Here is an 18,149-nt window from a genome sequence, read left to right on the forward strand (position 1 = left end):
TTGGCATGTGATATTTAGCGAATTTGTTTGTTTGGAGAAAGAATGGTGATGTATGTGCAACAGGTTTGGTCAATGCATGTCAAGTCTTTCTACTCTTTGCACTGCTTTCCCGATGCAGTTTTTGGTGTGTCACTTTAAAAAAAGTTAATACTTGGCACAGCCTAAGGATTACAGCTCTCCTCAGATGCTTAAGCCTGTTAAATAGGCCACCTGAAGTCCAACACCTAAAACGAGGACAAAGAAACTATTCTGGTTGATCAAGGACAAGCGGATATGTCCTTTATCTGCGCTGTTGGAAAACCGTGAGCCCTGGCATGCAGCGCAGTTATGTTTCCATCAGTTTGTCAAAAATTTAAATAGTTTGTTTTCCATATCAGTCCTTCGATTTACATTTAATAAGCCTAAAGTGGGTTAGATCTCATGGGAAAGCTTTAAATTAGACCAAGCTGGCTGTCTGGCTGGTTGAACACACAATTGTGCTGTGCCAGCTTGGTGTTGGCGTGGTTGATGAATACGAGATCTCTGCTGGATCACCATCCACCCACTATTCAGATAGCTTTGGTAAAACGTGCTTTAAGTGTGGAAAGATAAGGGGTAAACATCTGCCGAAATGGTGGAAATGTCAAACATCTGTTAAAGAGTCATAAGAAGTTCTGACTCAGTAGGTGTGAATTTAACAGGGCGTAGGTGTGCACATGTGTGTTTGTGTGTGTATGCGCTCCGTTATTACCTAACTGCGCACACAGAACACTCCCTACCTGCGAGGCATGGCTGTGATCCCGCCGGAGTTGCCATGGATTTAAAACAAGCCTCACCTGTGAGTCATAGACCTCAATCATTCAGCCCTCACTGGCACCAGACTCCCAGCACCGGGGCCTATTCAGACGGTGCCGGGGTGAGTCGAATCTCCCTGTGATCCCGTCAGCCTCCAGACGCTGACGAGCTGCGAGTAACGGCGAGGGGACTGACGACATCTTGGCCAGATGGAGGGTGACATCAGTGGCGTCTGCTCACCTGTGTGTGTGGGTGAGCCAGGGTCAAGCCACTTAAGTGCAGTCTGTGGTCAGAAACGTACATATGAATGCCTGGCGAAAGCATTGCACATGTTTAAACTGCATTATGATCGTCATGGTGACAACAGTCAATCACAGTGGCTGCAACACGTTCTTCTCTGTTCTCCGGTCTTGCATAAATGTAATTGGCTGGCTCTGCACTGTTATTTGCATAAGTTTGATTGACTGACGCCTGCGTTAGCGCTTAAAAGTTGAGAAATTGTCAACTTATGCTCCTAGCAATGCACATGATGTGACACCGATGGATCTACAATTCAGTTGGCAATGCATTGTCACCCATTTAAAGTATTGCGTGTGAATGTACCGTTAAAGTTGTGATTTTGTATCTTAACTGGTGAAGCGTGGCACTAGCAATGCCAAGATCTTGAAGTTTGTTCTCCAGTGAACATGTGTTACAAAATGTATACCTGGAGTGCACTGAAAGTCGCTTCGAAATAAAAGCGTACGCCTATTGGGTTAAAATTTAATGGCGTGCGGCATTAAAAATTTCAGATGTTTTTGTTTACATACACCATTTTTTTATCAATCAAAACCCATCTTACAAGAAACTCATGCCTTCACAAAGGCAGGGGCAATCCCAAGCACTGTATATTTGACATGTATGGGAAAACGTACCCTACTTTTGTATGAATTTATTTCTGATGAATCAAAAACGTATGATTATTTGGACAAAGCAAGCATTAAGATGCCACAGCCTACTAAAGTACAAATGAAATAGTGCACAATTCATATGAATTTTCACCAACTCGCTTAAAAAAGCTTATAAAATAGTTACGAATTGAGAATACAAATCAAGATTTCTGTGTTCCTTTTTTCTTATTGGCTCATTTTTTTCCCACTTTATTCAGTGATATTTGTCAAGTTATAAGGAGATTTTGTTTGTGATATTGCACCCAAAAAAGACACCGACATCCCAATCTGATCGCACAGGAATACGTATTTTACAAGTTAGCTAATTTGTAGGGGTGGAACGGTACACAGAAGTCCCGGTTCGGTTCGTACCTCGGTTCAGGGGCCACGGTTCGATTCACTTTCGGTACAATGGAGGGAAAAGCAAAACAAAAATGAAGAAGGCATTTTTTTAGTACTTAAGATAATCTTAAAAACATAGGTGTCCTTATCAGTGTTATTTTGAGATGTCATGAATATGAACTGAAATGCATTTAACATACTATCTCGTATTTCAAAAATGTATACCACTTTAAGTAATCTTGTACTCATTTTTCATACAAATATGGGTTGAAATGTATTACAAGTGTTACCTAAATACATTTTAAAATTACATTTTGGTCTTATTTCATATTAATGTACTAAATAACAAAAAAATAGGCTTGTAGGATGAATTAATAGGTGTGTAGGACTTCACGAGGAGCTGCAAGAAACGACAAGTGGATGAACGTCAGAGTAACGCGAGAGCGATTTGAAATCAGCCTCCTCCGCAAGATTTCTCGCGGTACTCTGACGCTGATGGCGCTGCGTAAAGTTGAGCACGCTTTAAAAAAGCAGCTGAACTCGACAGAACTGCGCCTCGTCCATTAATTGTTATAAGCAGGACAATTTATCTCCTACTTACAAGGTGTGGCGGCGTGTGAACTGACTGAAATGCTTGTGTGTCAAGGTGAATGCGTGAGACTTGAGAGCCCCGATTAGATGTATTTCCACTCACATACCTTACAACTGCTGAACAACGCCGACGCACAGTCCTCGTCTTTTCCACCACTCTCTCGCCTGTACTACTGTAACTGACTGGAAAACTGAAGTTTTGCCAAACTTGCGATCTTAAAGAGGCTGGCAGACCATCTTACTCTTGTGGAACACCACTTGCCATCCTCGCTATCGCTGCTAACTAACTGACTGGACCGGCATCGACGTGACAAAAAACTGCAGAGTGCCAGAATGTACACGGGCTCTGATAGAGCGCATACATAGGCGGAGCTCGACTGCATCGGCGCCAATCAGAGCTTCAGAGCTAAAGCGGGGCAACAGATTAGCTGTCCATAAAGAACCCGCGGATCTAACAGTAGTTCCGCATTACATTAATTATTTTGCACGCAAGTTTTTTTTATTTTCATACCGCGTATTCTCCGTTTAAATTCATGCACCGAACCGTGACCCCGGTACCGATTCGGTTAGAAACGAATACATGTACCGTTCCACCCCTACTAATTTGTATGAATTCCTGCGAAGCGAATCGTACAAAAATGAACAATTGTTAGAAAAAACAATAATGAAACCACACTTATTACCCCACCTTTAAACCTACGGTCATGGGGGTAAAAGCAAGTCGTACCATAACCAATGTACAAATAGCCTTGAGTGTGTTGTATAGGGCTGCAAAACAATTAATCGCAACGAATCATTTGCAGAATAAAAGAATTGTGCATATATATAAATGCATGCATACATGCATAAATAATTTCAAGAAAAAAATAGATATGTATATGGTAATATATAATATAATATAATATAATATAATATAATATAATATAATATAATATAATATAATATAATATAATATAATATAATATAATATAATATATATAATATAATATAATATAATATAATATAATATAATATAATATAATATAATATAGAGTATAATATAATATATAATAAATATAGTATAATAATATATTTATTTTATATTTATTACTATTATATATAAATATTAAAATGTGTATATATAAAAATTTAAATGTGTATACAAATGTAAATATTTCTTAAATTTATACATGCATGTGTATATATTTATATCATAATTGTTTATACACAATACACACATATATATGATGTAAACAAAAACTTTTATTCTGCAAACGATTAGTTGCGATCATGTGGGCCTAGTGAAGTTTATGCTAACGGCTCGGCTCATTTCCCTTGTGACAATAACGCAAGATTTTGTACTTGTTTAACTATAAATCGTGTTCTGACAGATATCAGAAGAAACAATGCTTTATGCTTAACTTGCATAGCTACAAGCAATCGTGTTCATGTGCTTCGTAAACTCAAGTGTATGTTTTCAGATGTAGGATCTGATTATTTAGAATAGGTAGATGATTTATTAGAAACGTCTCCAGTGGTTTTTGATCAGGGTGTCGGCAGGGAGGGCATGTCTCATCACGTCTTCAGGTGAGACAATGTGCTGGGGAGTGTCTTCAACACCTCGCCCAAATAGTCAACTCTGAGCGAAGTAAACATGGATACCCATAGGTGTGTCGGGCTGGTTTTTCCCCTACATGCCATGACTGATGCAGGAGAACACAAATAACAAGCATAGATTTCAATTACAGTATGATACGCATATTAATTTCCCATAAATCTGTTGAAGGGAAAGGTTATCATGCCTGACAGGTGTGAAATTTCATTTATTCGGAGACTCATTTCATCAGAGGTTACCAGGAGCAAACTTTTAATGTTTTTTTAGAAGTGAGAAAAGTTGTTCATGTGGGAAATGTGGACGGGTGGTTTCTAAGCAACAACATGCTGTAAAATGTTTCTGTCACGTCACCGACTACAGAGACATTGAGCATGCATGTTTATATTCATTCATTTTATGTTGAAGCTCTTGTAATGGGGCTAATGTGCTTGTGGATGAGCCATTTTAGATCCGTGTTCATTTTGTCTAGACATGAAACATGAAAACTCATAATCCTTTTTAGCCTGTATAGATTTTTAATGTTCTGCTGAACTCGAAGGAAGATATTTGAGGCAATGATTGTAACCAAACAGTTTTAGAGCACAATTGACTTTGATAGTATTTTTTTTCTACTATGCAAGTCAGTGGTGCTCCATTCCTGCAAACGTTCCTCAAATTAAAGCCGAAAACACTGATTAAGTGGCCCTTGCACCCATGCCGGACGATTACCTTAGCAAAGCATTGATCAGTGGGCAATATGCATTTAAGTGGGTAAATATAGGAGGAACATGGGAATTGTATTTTGATGTGCCACACATCCTGTTGGCAGCAGGTGGCGCATTAACTAAAACTGAATAGTAGCATAGACGCTTATTAAACATTAATGAGAGCATAGATTGAACACTGTATTTTTAAGCTAATGTTAAACATGCCTGTTCATGATGCCAGCAGGTGGCGCTTTGACTGTAACTGAATATTGCTGATGTGTTTAGTCCAAGACACTTTTCAATCATTTGTGGGACAGACTGGACATTACACGTATGAGTTACAACAACTTCCTCTTTCGTGGCATTAATAAAATGTATTAACACTTAGCTAAGTTGTTAGTAGGGCTGAGCGGTATATCGGATGAGACTGTTATGCACATTTCATCAGTAAAGCCGGTTCGTTGATTTGTAGTAAATCGCCATCACCTGCTTTCAGATGGAGCGGCATTTACTATACAGAGCTATAGTTCACTAACAAGGTAGGCAATAGCGCATTCATTATCGCAGGCGATACGTCCACAATAATGAATGCGATATTGCCAGCTTGTAGGTGAACTACGGCTCTGTGTAGTAAATGCTGCTCCATCTGAAAGCAGGTGATGGCGATTTACTACTAATCAACGAACCGGCTTTACTACTCACCAAACCGGCTTTAATATGTTGTTGATAGTGCGTTACAGTGTAAAATGTCACTTTCTGTTGCCATCGGGTGGTGTTATGACTAAGTAAATATTGGCACATAGATCATGTGAATCAATCATGTGAAGTTTGGGACAGATTGGACATTGTATGCCTGAGTTCCAGCTATTTCCTGTTTCATGGCAAAACATCAAACTTTATTAGGCCAACCAAAACACATTTTAATGGAGACTCGCATCCTTTGCAATTTAGCATCATAAAGGCCTTAAGATGAGACTGGCCAAATATGATGGTCATCCGACAAAAACTAGGAGAAGGTCATTAAAGTATGACGCCTGGAAATTGCAAAAGCTGTCTAAAAATAGCAGAAAATATTCAAATAGCTCACTTCCTGATGGGTTTAGGGCTTGGCTCCGAGATACTTTTTTGTAGGTCTTGTTATGATACACAAGCATACCAAAATTTGAAACACGTACGTCAAACACATTGCGAGGGCTGCTTTGTTGAATTTTGTGGGTGGCGCCATCGAGCCATTTTTCAGGCGTTTGTGCAAAGTTTCATGACTTTCTGATCACGTTTAGGCCCTTAAAAATCTGATTCATTGCAGACCATAACTCCTTAAAGAACCATAGGCAGTCCTTCCAGAAAAATGCTGAGTTTTTTTGTGATTGTTACGGGCAAAAATCCTTGATCTTGCGCCACCTTAAAAAAAAAAAAGGCGGATATTTATGCAGTTTTATGCGATGAAATTGTGGGAACTTGCAAAAATTGCGAACTTGCAAAAACTGTTTGCAGCTTTTCAGTGATGTTTATCGTTCACGTCACATAATCACATCACTTCATAACGTTCCCATGGCAACAGGGGACATGGCTGTGCTTGTGTGAAGTAAATGTGATTTTTTTTTTATCTTTCTGCTAAGATATATGTGATTTTTGCTACGAAAATGCGGGGATTATGAAATCGTGCAAGCGCTGCATATTTTGCGCACGGAAATCTGCAATTTATGCTGCGAAAGAAAATGCGGCCCCCGCATAAATATGCAGACTTTGGCTGATTATGCATTGAATCATGCGATCGCATAATCGCGTCTTTCTGGAGGTACTGCATAGGGTCCTCACATCTCTGTGCTCGGGCCTTAAAGGGGCGATGAATTGCCTGTTTTTATTGTTTTATACTGTTGTTTGAGGTCTACATCTGACATTCGCATGGTTTTTTTACATTTAAAAACATGTCCAAAAACGGTTATATTTCAGTAATAAGAAAGTTTTCAGGTTTTCCAGGTCTGGAAAAAGGTTATGATGACACCAATTTCCAGATTTTAGTGAACTATCTCTTTAAGTTAAAGGAACAGTATGTAGGATTGTGGCCAAAACTGGAACTGCAATCACAAAACGTGTGGCTAAAACTGGTACTGCAATCACACAACTGGTGGCCAATACACAAAATGACAACATAAACATCAGTTGAGGGCTGCAACTCCACTTTTTAAATGACAATATCCTGGCCAGACCACTGTTGTCAGTGATATAAGCATTTGAAATGAAAATGATTTCTTAATGTCTAGTGACATCTCAGGGCCATTTTATAATTAATTTATATAAATTTCTTACATGCTGTTCCTTTAATGATGATAATTTCCATTTTAAATGAACTATTCTTTTTGATGTTTTGTTGTCTTTACAAATTAAGTCTTTGTCTTGTCACTGATACATTTTGAAAGAAAAATATAAACTTTTTAAAGAGAAAATATGTTTAATAGACATTACCAAGCAGGGTTTTCCGCCGCACTTTTCAGTTCGGGCGGCCCGCCTAAGCGGGGAAACCCTACCGCCTTAACTAGGTTGTTCAAAAAAAAAATTTGTTGCAAATAGGCCGTCATCATCGTTCGACAGAGTTTCTACAACATCTGCTTTAGTTTGTGTTTATTAACCCTTTAGTTTCACTTCATCACGCAGCTATTTTTGTTAGAGGTATAAACATGTAATTCATTATTAATCTAGTATGTGTTCATTTTCTGTCATAGTTTCTTCAAAATTAAGTTTTATTTGAGTGTTTTAAATAAAAATATTTTTTATTTGCCACACTGCCCCGCGCCCACCCAACCCTACCACCTTAACTAACAAATTTTCTGCAGGAAACCCTGCCAAGTAAACAGAGATTAGATATTGTAAACTACCACAGCTGGTTTCTCTTTACAAGACTTTGTTATTGCATACTAGCATCCTATAAAATCCTCTCTTAGCATTGCATTAGTATTTGAAAGGTCATGGGTTTGTTTCCCATGAAATGCACACAGAGCGCATTTAAAGTATACATTTTATCAGTAAGTCACTTTTTGGTTAAAAAAGAAACTTCTGCGTTCCATATGCAATTATGGCTGTGTTTGCAGTTGTTTCTCCATTCGTTTAATAAATCACTCACCCATTGTATTGTTGATGCATTTAATAAGTTAACAACTATCCCGGTCACATCAACTTCAGCTTTTGTCGCCATGCCTGAACTCCATAAACCCAGAAAGACAGCATTTATTATAGATGTGCCGATAGTCATTTGAAAGGGAATGGGTTTTGTAAGCGAGAGAGAGAGAGAGAGATTCACTCCGCACACCCACTCTCCTCTTTTTCTGGAGGCGGACGGCTCTGAGCTGTTGCCACATCTCATTGTCTGAGCTCTCTCGATCTCGCTCTCTCTCTTCAAAGAACTCTCTCTCTCTCTCTCTCTCTAATATACACCGCATTTCAGTAATCTTCCTGAGCGCCCATAAAATACGCACCTTTTTTAACATTAGCAACAACATGCATTGGATTGCATTGCGTAATGAATCAACACATTAAACTTGACAAGGTTAACTAAGGGGGAAAGCTGCATGTCGATGAAATGTCAGATAGTTTGGCTTAACGGATTCTCTAATTGAAGAAATGGACATTTGTTCAGCTAAGGACTCCTATGGGCCTTTGGACTTTTAGTATTTAATCGCTTGCAATGCACTTATTAAGCCTTTTATTTACTTTCGTTGTAACATTTAAGAATCCTTGTTTTGTAGAGGCTAATTTTATAACTAGCATTCCATGGGTACAAACATCCCAAACATTTGTCATGTATTCACGCTTTAATTTAATTAAAACTAATGAGGAGCAAAATCGTTGGTTGTTGTGGAAATGAAGCTAGAACTGAGGGGAGCCATTTGTGTAAAATGAATATACATCATTTATCCACGTAAACTGAATAATGAAGGTTTATTTCACTCTTTAATTGGGTCTGGGACACTGGGACCGTAAAACAATAAAATCTCTATCTGAACACTAGCAATAATAAATGGCCTCGTAAAAGCGTCACAAAATTGTTGTAATGTGACCTTAATATAACAAAACACAATTGACATTTTTTAACGAAAGTCCACCATTGGGACATTGTGCCCATATTTGACAAAAAAAAAACATTTGTGACACAGTCTGTAAAAATCCCAGCTAAAGTAAAGTTTTTGTGATTTACTGTACACTGTCAAAAGAAAATGGTAAAGAAATGGCCCCAAGCTGTCAATGAGGCAGTACCCTTTATAAAGGTTCTAGTATGTACCGTTACAAATATGTATACATTTGAGGTACTAATATGCACTTTTTGGCACCAGTGTGTACCTCTGATGTACTAAAATGCATTATTTGGTACCAGTGTGTACCTCCTGTGGTACTAATATACCTCTTTGGTACCAGTGTGTACTTCCTGATGTACGAATATGCACCCTTTGGTACCAGTGTGTACCTCCTCTTGTACTATTATGCACTCTTTGGTACCAGTGTGTACCTCTGACGTAATAATATGCACCCTTTAGTATCAGTGTGTACCTCTGAGGAACTAATAGGCACTCAGGTACCAGTGTGTACCTCCTGTGGTACTAATATGCACTCTCTGGTACCAGTGTGTACCTCTGAGGTACTATTATGCACTTTTTGGTACCAGTGTGTACCTCTGGGGTACTAATGTGCACGCTTTGGTACCAGTGTGTACCTCTGAGGTTCTAATATGCACTCTTTGGTACCAGTATTTACCCCCTGAAGTACTAAAATGCATTATTTGGTACCAGTGTGTACCTCCTGAGGTACTAATATGCACCCTTTGGTACCAGTGTGTACCTCTGGGGTACTAATATTTCCCCATTTTGGTACCAGTGTGTACTTCCTGAGATACAAATATGCACCCTTTGGTACCAGTGTGCACCTTCTGAGGTACTAATATGCACTTTTTGTCACCAGTGTGTACCTCTGAGGTTCTAATGTGCACCCTTTGGTACCAGTGTGTACCCCCTGAGGTACTAATATGCACTTTTTGGTACCAGTGTGTACCTCTGGGGTACTAAAATGCACTCTTCAGTACCAGTGTGCACCTCTGAGGTACTAATATGCACTCTTTGGTACCAGTGTGTACCCCCCGAGATACTAATATGCATCCTTTGGTACCAGTGTATACCTCTGGGGTACTAAAATGCACTTTTTGGCACCAGTGTGTACTTATAAGGTACTATTATGCACTCTTTGGTACCAGTGTGTACCTCTGAGGTACTAATATGCATCCTTTTGTTTCAGTGTGTACCTCTGAGGTACTAATATGCCCTTTTTGGCAACAGTACCTCTAAGATACTATTATGCACCCTTTGGTACCAGTGTGTACTTCCTGAGATACAAATATGCACCCTTTGGTACCAGTGTGCACCTTCTGAGGTACTAATATGCACTTTTTGTCACCAGTGTGTACCTCTGAGGTTCTAATGTGCACCCTTTGGTACCAGTGTGTACCCCCTGAGGTACTAATATGCACTTTTTGGTACCAGTGTGTACCTCTGGGGTACTAAAATGCACTCTTCAGTACCAGTGTGCACCTCTGAGGTACTAATATGCACTCTTTGGTACCAGTGTGTACCCCCCGAGATACTAATATGCATCCTTTGGTACCCCCCGAGATACTAATATGCATCCTTTGGTACCAGTGTATACCTCTGGGGTACTAAAATGCACTTTTTGGCACCAGTGTGTACCTATAAGGTACTATTATGCACTCTTTGGTACCAGTGTATACCTCTGAGGTACTAATATGCATCCTTTTGTTTCAGTGTGTACCCCCTGAGGTACTAATATGCACTTTTTGGTACCAGTGTGTACCTCTGGGGCACTAAAATGCACTTAGTTTTCAGTACCAGTGTGTACCTCCTGAGGTACTATTATGCACTCTTTGGTACCAGTGTGTACCTCTGAGGTACTATTATGCACCCTTTGGTACCAGTGTGTACCTCCTGTGGTACTAATATACCTCTTTGGTTCCAGAGTGCACCTCTGAGGTACTATTATGCACTCTTTGGTACCAGTGTGTACCTCCCTAAGGTACTATTATGCAATCTTTGGTACCAGTGTGTACCTCTGGGGTACTAAAATGCACTTTTTGGCACCAGAGTGCACCTCTGAGGTACTAATATGCACCCTTTGGTACCAGTGTGTACCCCCTGAGGTACTATTGTGCACTCTTTGGTACCAGCATGTACTTCTGATGTACTAATATAAACTTTGTAGGTGCAAAGGTGACCTAAAGAGCAAAAGCCCCAGTCACATCTAGCTAAGGATCAATGGCAATGGCAGTAAAAAAAAGTAAAACAATGTATAAAATCATTCCAATAACATTCTTTGAAAATATAACCTTGATATCTTTAATATTGACCGAGAAAGATCATGTCACAGATTGAAATCAATGAGTGAAATCAAACACTGATGCTTCTAATCTCATTATTATATTGAGACATTAGCCTGGATTTCACAGATGGAGTCACATATTACTTTTTGGTTTCTGAGTGGTCAGAATATATATACTTTCATGGTTTGAGAAAATGAGATTTCAGAGGTGTTTCCTAAAAAAAATGGATGAATGTGGGAGAGAATAGTGAGGGAGTGTGTGGGTGAGAGAGAGAAAGAGAGAGAGAGGTTCGTGATCCTTATGGAAATGCTCTGTAATTGCTGTGCAGAGATGTGGGCCTGTAATTATTCTGGGAGGGAGGAGCAGGCGGTAGGTCACGGAGTCGGCAGAAATCCACCTCATCGCCTTCTGATTTCGAGACTCATTTACCAGGAGTTGGTTACGCTGTTGAAGGCATAAGAACTGGATTAAAGCAGAGCAAGGGTACTTTGATTTCCAACCTTTTTATTGTTGGACCATTTCATAGCGAATGGCCCTCAGATGAGTTTTTCTCCTATAGGAACATGCTTTTATTATGTTTGGGTCACAGAGGTCATCCCTGCTGCCACAAATGGGGCAAAATTGTATTGTGCTTCTCCGAAGGGTTCAACTTTAACCTCTATAACTGTAGGAAAGCTCTCTTGTGAGAAACACGTGCCCTTATTTTCCTCGAATGAAGAGCAGTGGTTGACTCCACTTAACTCTTCATTGCAGTATATTAGAACTAAGAGCTTGATGCCACTGTTGTATGCTTGTAATTACACAATCGTGTGTGTGTGGTATAAATAAATTAATATTTTTTTAATCAGAGGAACCAGCATGACCAAACAACCATTGTAAGCAAGTAGATTAAGTCGATTTAAAGCAAGAATAAAAAGGAATATCACACAAGCAAGAGTATTAAAACCAAGAAGCAACCCTCCTGTCTCTCTCGTGTAGCCAACACAGAAGTGACTGCAATTCATTGACTGGTGGCTGGCTCTAAAAGGGAGTCAATCCCATAAACCCCTATGTTAAAACTTAACACCAGAAATAAATGTTTACAACCTGGTACAAAATGTGTTTTTGGTCTATATAGCTAATTTTGCCCTTCATGATAACTCTGGGAGGTGAATTGTTTCGTAATTCATTCGTTTAAATGATATTAAGCCTTAAAGTTTTGCATAATTAAGGGTGTGGCCACTTGAGTGACAAGTGGCTTGCTGCTGCTCCGTCAAGCTACCATCGAGCTTTGTGGGCATGGTTTTAGCAACCAGGCACTTTAGCTCCACCCACGTCCCGCATATTTGCCCAGTTTGTGAGTGACGGCTGCCAATATGGCGACGACAGGCTTCGCTAACTTTGGACTTAAAAAACTCTTCACAAACCTACGGGTGACGTCACAGACCCTATGTCCCTATTTTTTTTGTCTGTGATTAAACCCTCCAAAAAATCCGTGGGTGTAGATTTACTTTTCTATGCCAAAGATTTGGAATTTGCCATTGCTAGGTCAAGAGATGTATAACATTCATTGCTAATTTGAAAAATTCACCTCAGAACTATCAAGCAGGGAAACGAAAACTATGTTCAGGGCTCAATGCAAATAATTTTTTATACTGGGCTGGTCGGGCCAGTGGTTCAGGTTTTCACTTGCCCTGCCAAAATTTTCACTGGCCCCACCAAAAAAGATTTCAGGTGATTCTCACGAAATCCCGATTTAGGTGTCCAACATCAGATTTTTTAAAAAGCCCTTGAAGCCATTTAAGATTAAGGTCTGAACTTACTATAACCATTATTTTTAGAGGATTTTAAAAATATTTCCTATAGAATTATTTACATTTTTTTAAGATTATCATTATCAAAAATGATCATTACCGCAACATGATATTACATTAAATACAAACTCATGTTTCGGTAATGAGAACTAAAAAGTTGTCTAGGTATTATAACAAAAAGTTAACTTTTATCTGGAGAGAAAAAAATAAGAACTGTTTACCTGTTAGCCATCTTGAGTGTCACAGTCAATTATGTCCCTTCCAACTATTTTTTTTTAAATGTTAGTTGCTTGAGGGCTTAAATGATTGAAAATTGTTGCGGGGGATGAGACTTTGGTCTTGGACACACTTATATTCCTTATTATTGTCTCTACATTTATCAATGATCACCAAATACCACATGTTTCTTTACTGTAAATGTTTATAGTATAACATGCACTGAAGCTGTTTATTTTTTAGATTTTTCAATTATAAATATTTTCATGCAAAAGAACCCAAATCCAGTCATGGACACGTTGCGGTAATGAAAATGTTTCCCTTAAATGTGGAAAATACAACAAAATTGGTTTGTATGATGTCATTTGAAATCATGTGCAAAATAGTACATGAAGAGATGTTTGTAACTGTATGCTTCTTATTTTTTACTTTCTTTATCCAAATGTTTCATGACACCTTATGAAGTGTAAATTCGTGGGAATTACCCATATTTAAAAAAAAAATTCAAAGTCAAATATAGTTGTATACCTATACATTTCATTCTAGTGATGCACCAATGTATCAGCATTTATTGGCCGATTTTTGATGAATTCGTCGGCAATAGCACGAGAGAGGGCGATACCGATTGTTTATTAATTAACCGCATAAAGGCAATGAGTTGCATGTCTGTTCAAATAAAATGATTTAATGTTCTGGTGTGCACTATACTTAAGCACCGACAGAATACCTTTGTTGAGCTGACTCAAATGTCTTGGACAATAAAAGAAACAAACTGCACTTTAGGGGGGAAAAGAAGTCCAACTTTCTTTTGAAGTAGCATGAATGTTAATTGGATCCAATCCATGTTCAGTAAAAATAATTTGATGCAGAAATAAACTAGCTAATAGACCAACTGTTATAGTATTGTACACAAGTGTTTAATATCGGTATCGGACAGAAGTTGTCTGTTTAAATCGGTATCGGCCCAAAAAAATCCTATCGTGCATCCCTATTTCATTCAATTTCCCAATACTCTCATCAGTGCCAATAGTTTCAGGATTAACTGTACACAGAAATGGAGAACTCGTATCAAAGGAATCTTATTGTAAGGGAGATAAGTGTTATTAATACGCTGTGTTAATGTGTCTCTTATGCGCTTAATATTCTCTTTCATATTTTTTCCATTCACGTCTTGCCATTTAAGTTTAGTAGACCAGATGAAGGGTAATCGGCAACCCTTTTAGACACCGTGCACCCTATGTGCTGCCATGTGCTGCTGGCTTTTCTCATGAGCTTGGAAGTTTGGTTCACGGTAGTTGCGTCCAATGAAAAAAGGCTCCCGGCTTGTCTGCTTTCCCTGGAAACTGACGGCAAACTGTGCAAAACATTGCATTGTTTCTTTCGTCGTGTTTTACCCAAGTAAATGTCTGCTTCTAAGATGTTAAATAATGAAGTTTTTGTTTGACCTCATAATTGGAGGGTGCCAGCCCCATCTTAATATCATCTCTTTACTCTCCCAGCTGACATAACACGCAACAGTGTCCACAACAACAATAAGGTAGGGCAAACTTCATGACATTGCTGAGAAGTTAACGTTCTTGAGGCTTAAATTATAACATTGCATAATGACAATACTGTTTACTAGCCCAAGCGTCTCTCATGCTGGCCCTGGGCCATCGGGCAGTCCTTTATGTTGAGCCCTGAGTATATTGTTTCTGCGGCATTCAAAACAGTAAAGCATCGCAGAGCTTTTCTGGTGCTATACCAGCACCCTGGGAATGTCTTTGTTCAATCAGATTTGAGAACTAAAACTTTTGTAAAAAATAAAAAGCATATTCAGTTTAAAATTAGGGATGCACCGATATGGAATTTTTGGCCGATAACCGATATATATAGCCTGGTAATACCATCCTCTGCTATTTTGCTTCGCTTCATAGACAGAGTCTGGCTGGGCATAATTGACAATCGTTTTCCTTCTCGTGGGAGGGGCTTGTCTGAAGTTTAAAATCATTGGTCTAAACGTAAGCCAATCACACATAACATTTGGATATGATGTGCTTTATGCGCCGGATCAGCCGCATCGAATCTCTGCTGTAAAATACACGTATGATGTGAAAACAAACCCATCGAGCGAAATACCAGAGTTAACATGGCTATGAACGACTTTTGCAGATTATGTAAAGTAAATCGGGCCAGAGCTAGTTGAACACTATCCTTATGGTGGCTTTCCACTCACGTCTAACGGGAGGAAAGCCCCTCTCTCCTCTCAAACTCTTCCACCAGACAACAATAACCATATGTAAATTAAATCTTCCTACCTTATTTTCTGGTTAATCAGGAATGTCACCAAATAATGCCTGCCCACGCGTCCTCCAACATTAACTGTGAACAATATAATTCCTTCCATGATTTCTCGATCGTTGTGCACGTCAAGCTGTGCTGCACACAGTTTCTCGCTGACGATCGGTAAAGTTGATAAAGTAAACTTTTCCAAAAACTTGTCAGGAGCAGGGCAACAACATAATCTCCATTCAAATGTTTAACAAACACTTTTCTTGTTCGGGTTTAAGTTGGCAAGTGCCGGTTCTCCACAACAGAGCTTTCTGTAGGCTTGTTCGACTTCATGCGGCGCCGCTAGAATTGACAGACGGATGACGTTAAAGTGCCGCGAGAGCGAGACGAAATTACACTTCGTATGATTTCTCGAGTCGTTCTCGCGTTACTTTGACGTCGTCCGGCTGTCGGTTCTTGCGGCGCCGCGTGAAGTCGAACAAGCTTGTGTCTTCATGTCCACAACAGACTACAACCGTGATTCGGCGTTTAGCGTCTACGTCACGGCTCTCAGCCCGCCCTCTGTTCGTTGATTGGACGGTCGTTTTGAGACCGGTGGAAAACGGTTTGAATGGGAGGTATCTCAGACTGAGTACAGAAGCGTAATGAAATTTAGCGGAAGTACGAAGTCTGACGTAGTCAGGCTACGATATATATATATAGGCCGATAAATATTCATATTATTTTCACAATGAAAAACTCCCAGACCGCGGACATCTTGTCTTTGTGCTAGACTAGCATACTCTTCTTAAGCCCGCAACACGTGTCATCTTTGTGCTATGTCACAGAAAGCACCAATTAAAAAAAGCATCAGACCGATAACCGATAATATTAAAAATAAGCAGTTATCGGCCGATAACAATATGTTGCCCGATATATCGTGCATCCCTATTTAAAATGATACTTGTTCTCCAAACTGTTTTACTAAAATGACATCATATTTTTTAAAAAGCACCTATTACAATGCACAAAAACAACGTATAATACAATAATTTCAAATTATTTCGTCTATTTACACTTATGTCATGCTAAACTTGTCGTATTTTTGCATGAAGCGCATTTATTTCCATAAGACAAGTGGATGGGGACACGTGACATGCAAAATGCCATTAAAATGAACAATGTGTGCTACTTTCCAAGTCTCTCAGATTCCCCAATGGGGGAAATCAAGTTTGCCTTTTTGCAATTACATATTTCTCTGAAATAAAACAGCTGGGAACTTTGTATCCATTGGGAATTGATTGATAGTTTTAGAAGAGTGGGCACTACAGTTAAGTGGTTAGTGTTAGGTTAGGGGCTGAAAAGTAATATTTTTGTCCATCAAAGAAAAGTAATTTCAATGTTATTTTGATAAATGATTGATTGAGGACAAATAGGTTTTTAACTAAATAATGTGCACAGATGAATCATACACAGTACGAATAGAAACCTACGTTAATAAGTTTGGGCTACATAAATGGCGACTTGTTAATAAAGTTCATACAGTAAATAGGAAACCTATGATGTGGTTTGCTTTCTGAATTGAGCAGTTTAATGATCAGAGGACTCCGGCGAGTCCGTTCCTAATTAAGTTCTCAAAAATAAATCAATCTACATGTAACCTGCAGAGGGAAGCGACACATACTCGAATGTTTCTATGGAAACGGTGAGTGAGCTGCAGGAATATAAAGTGCTGTCACAGGGTCAGGGGGTTATGCGTTCAATGTGCTGTCTAACAGAATGATTCTTGCCGAATCTGGAGCCGAGACAAAACCGACACAATCTGTTCAGCTCGTATACCTCTACCGCTGATCACGCTGAACTCAGACCTGGATTTATTTAATTGGGCTATTTGAATCGAGATGCAGTGTTATCCCAGCCAATTGCGTCGTATCGATTGTCCATGCCATTTGTTGTAGCCAAAACAAGCATCCTCTTTTTCTTGTTATGTAATGTTAGATTGGCTCTATTAGTCATATAGCGTTTGTTCCTGGCGTACTGTTTGTAATCAAATCCGTTTTATAAAACGTATAGCTTTGACTTTGGATGAACCCATTCTGAGCTACTATAAATCTGTGCAGTATACCTGTATGTAAAAATCAAGGGTTTTATTAAGTCCATGAACACTGAAGAGCCTTCAGAAGTGCATATTTGAAACGAGAACTTAGGGTGTGGAATATTTAGTGGCTCCTCCCCCTTTTTAATAGCCAGCAGCGTTTAGTTTACAGCACAGCTTAAAATCTAATGAAAATAAAGAATGATGTCATGATAATCATTCATCCATATTTTTGGAAGTGAGACACTATCATTTTTTTTGTTTTTTGTTTTTTGTTAATGTTTTGGAGCACACCGGTTTATATAGGCTAAAGCCACCAGAGTTTACATACATTAATGACTTTACTGTGGATCTTAAACCAAATTTGTTTTTATTTTTATTATTTTGCACGCATACTCAAGTTTTTTGTCATCCATTGAATATAATGTAGCATTAAGTGGTCCTTTTGCATGTCTGAATATGTGGTTGGATTAAAGGAGGTGAAGAAAGGCCTTGGTTTGGGT

General features: G+C 38.9%; 1 protein-coding gene across 18 annotated transcripts in view; it reads left to right on the forward strand.

Annotated features, from left to right (window-relative positions):
* baiap2a (BAR/IMD domain containing adaptor protein 2a) overlaps positions 1-18,149 on the forward strand; it is a 124,540-nt gene that overhangs the window by 615 nt on the left and 105,776 nt on the right. The gene's annotated exons all lie outside the window — the stretch shown is intronic.

The sequence above is a fragment of the Misgurnus anguillicaudatus genome, chromosome 19 (genome assembly GCF_027580225.2).
Source record: "Misgurnus anguillicaudatus chromosome 19, ASM2758022v2, whole genome shotgun sequence".
Taxonomy (NCBI): domain Eukaryota; kingdom Metazoa; phylum Chordata; class Actinopteri; order Cypriniformes; family Cobitidae; genus Misgurnus; species Misgurnus anguillicaudatus.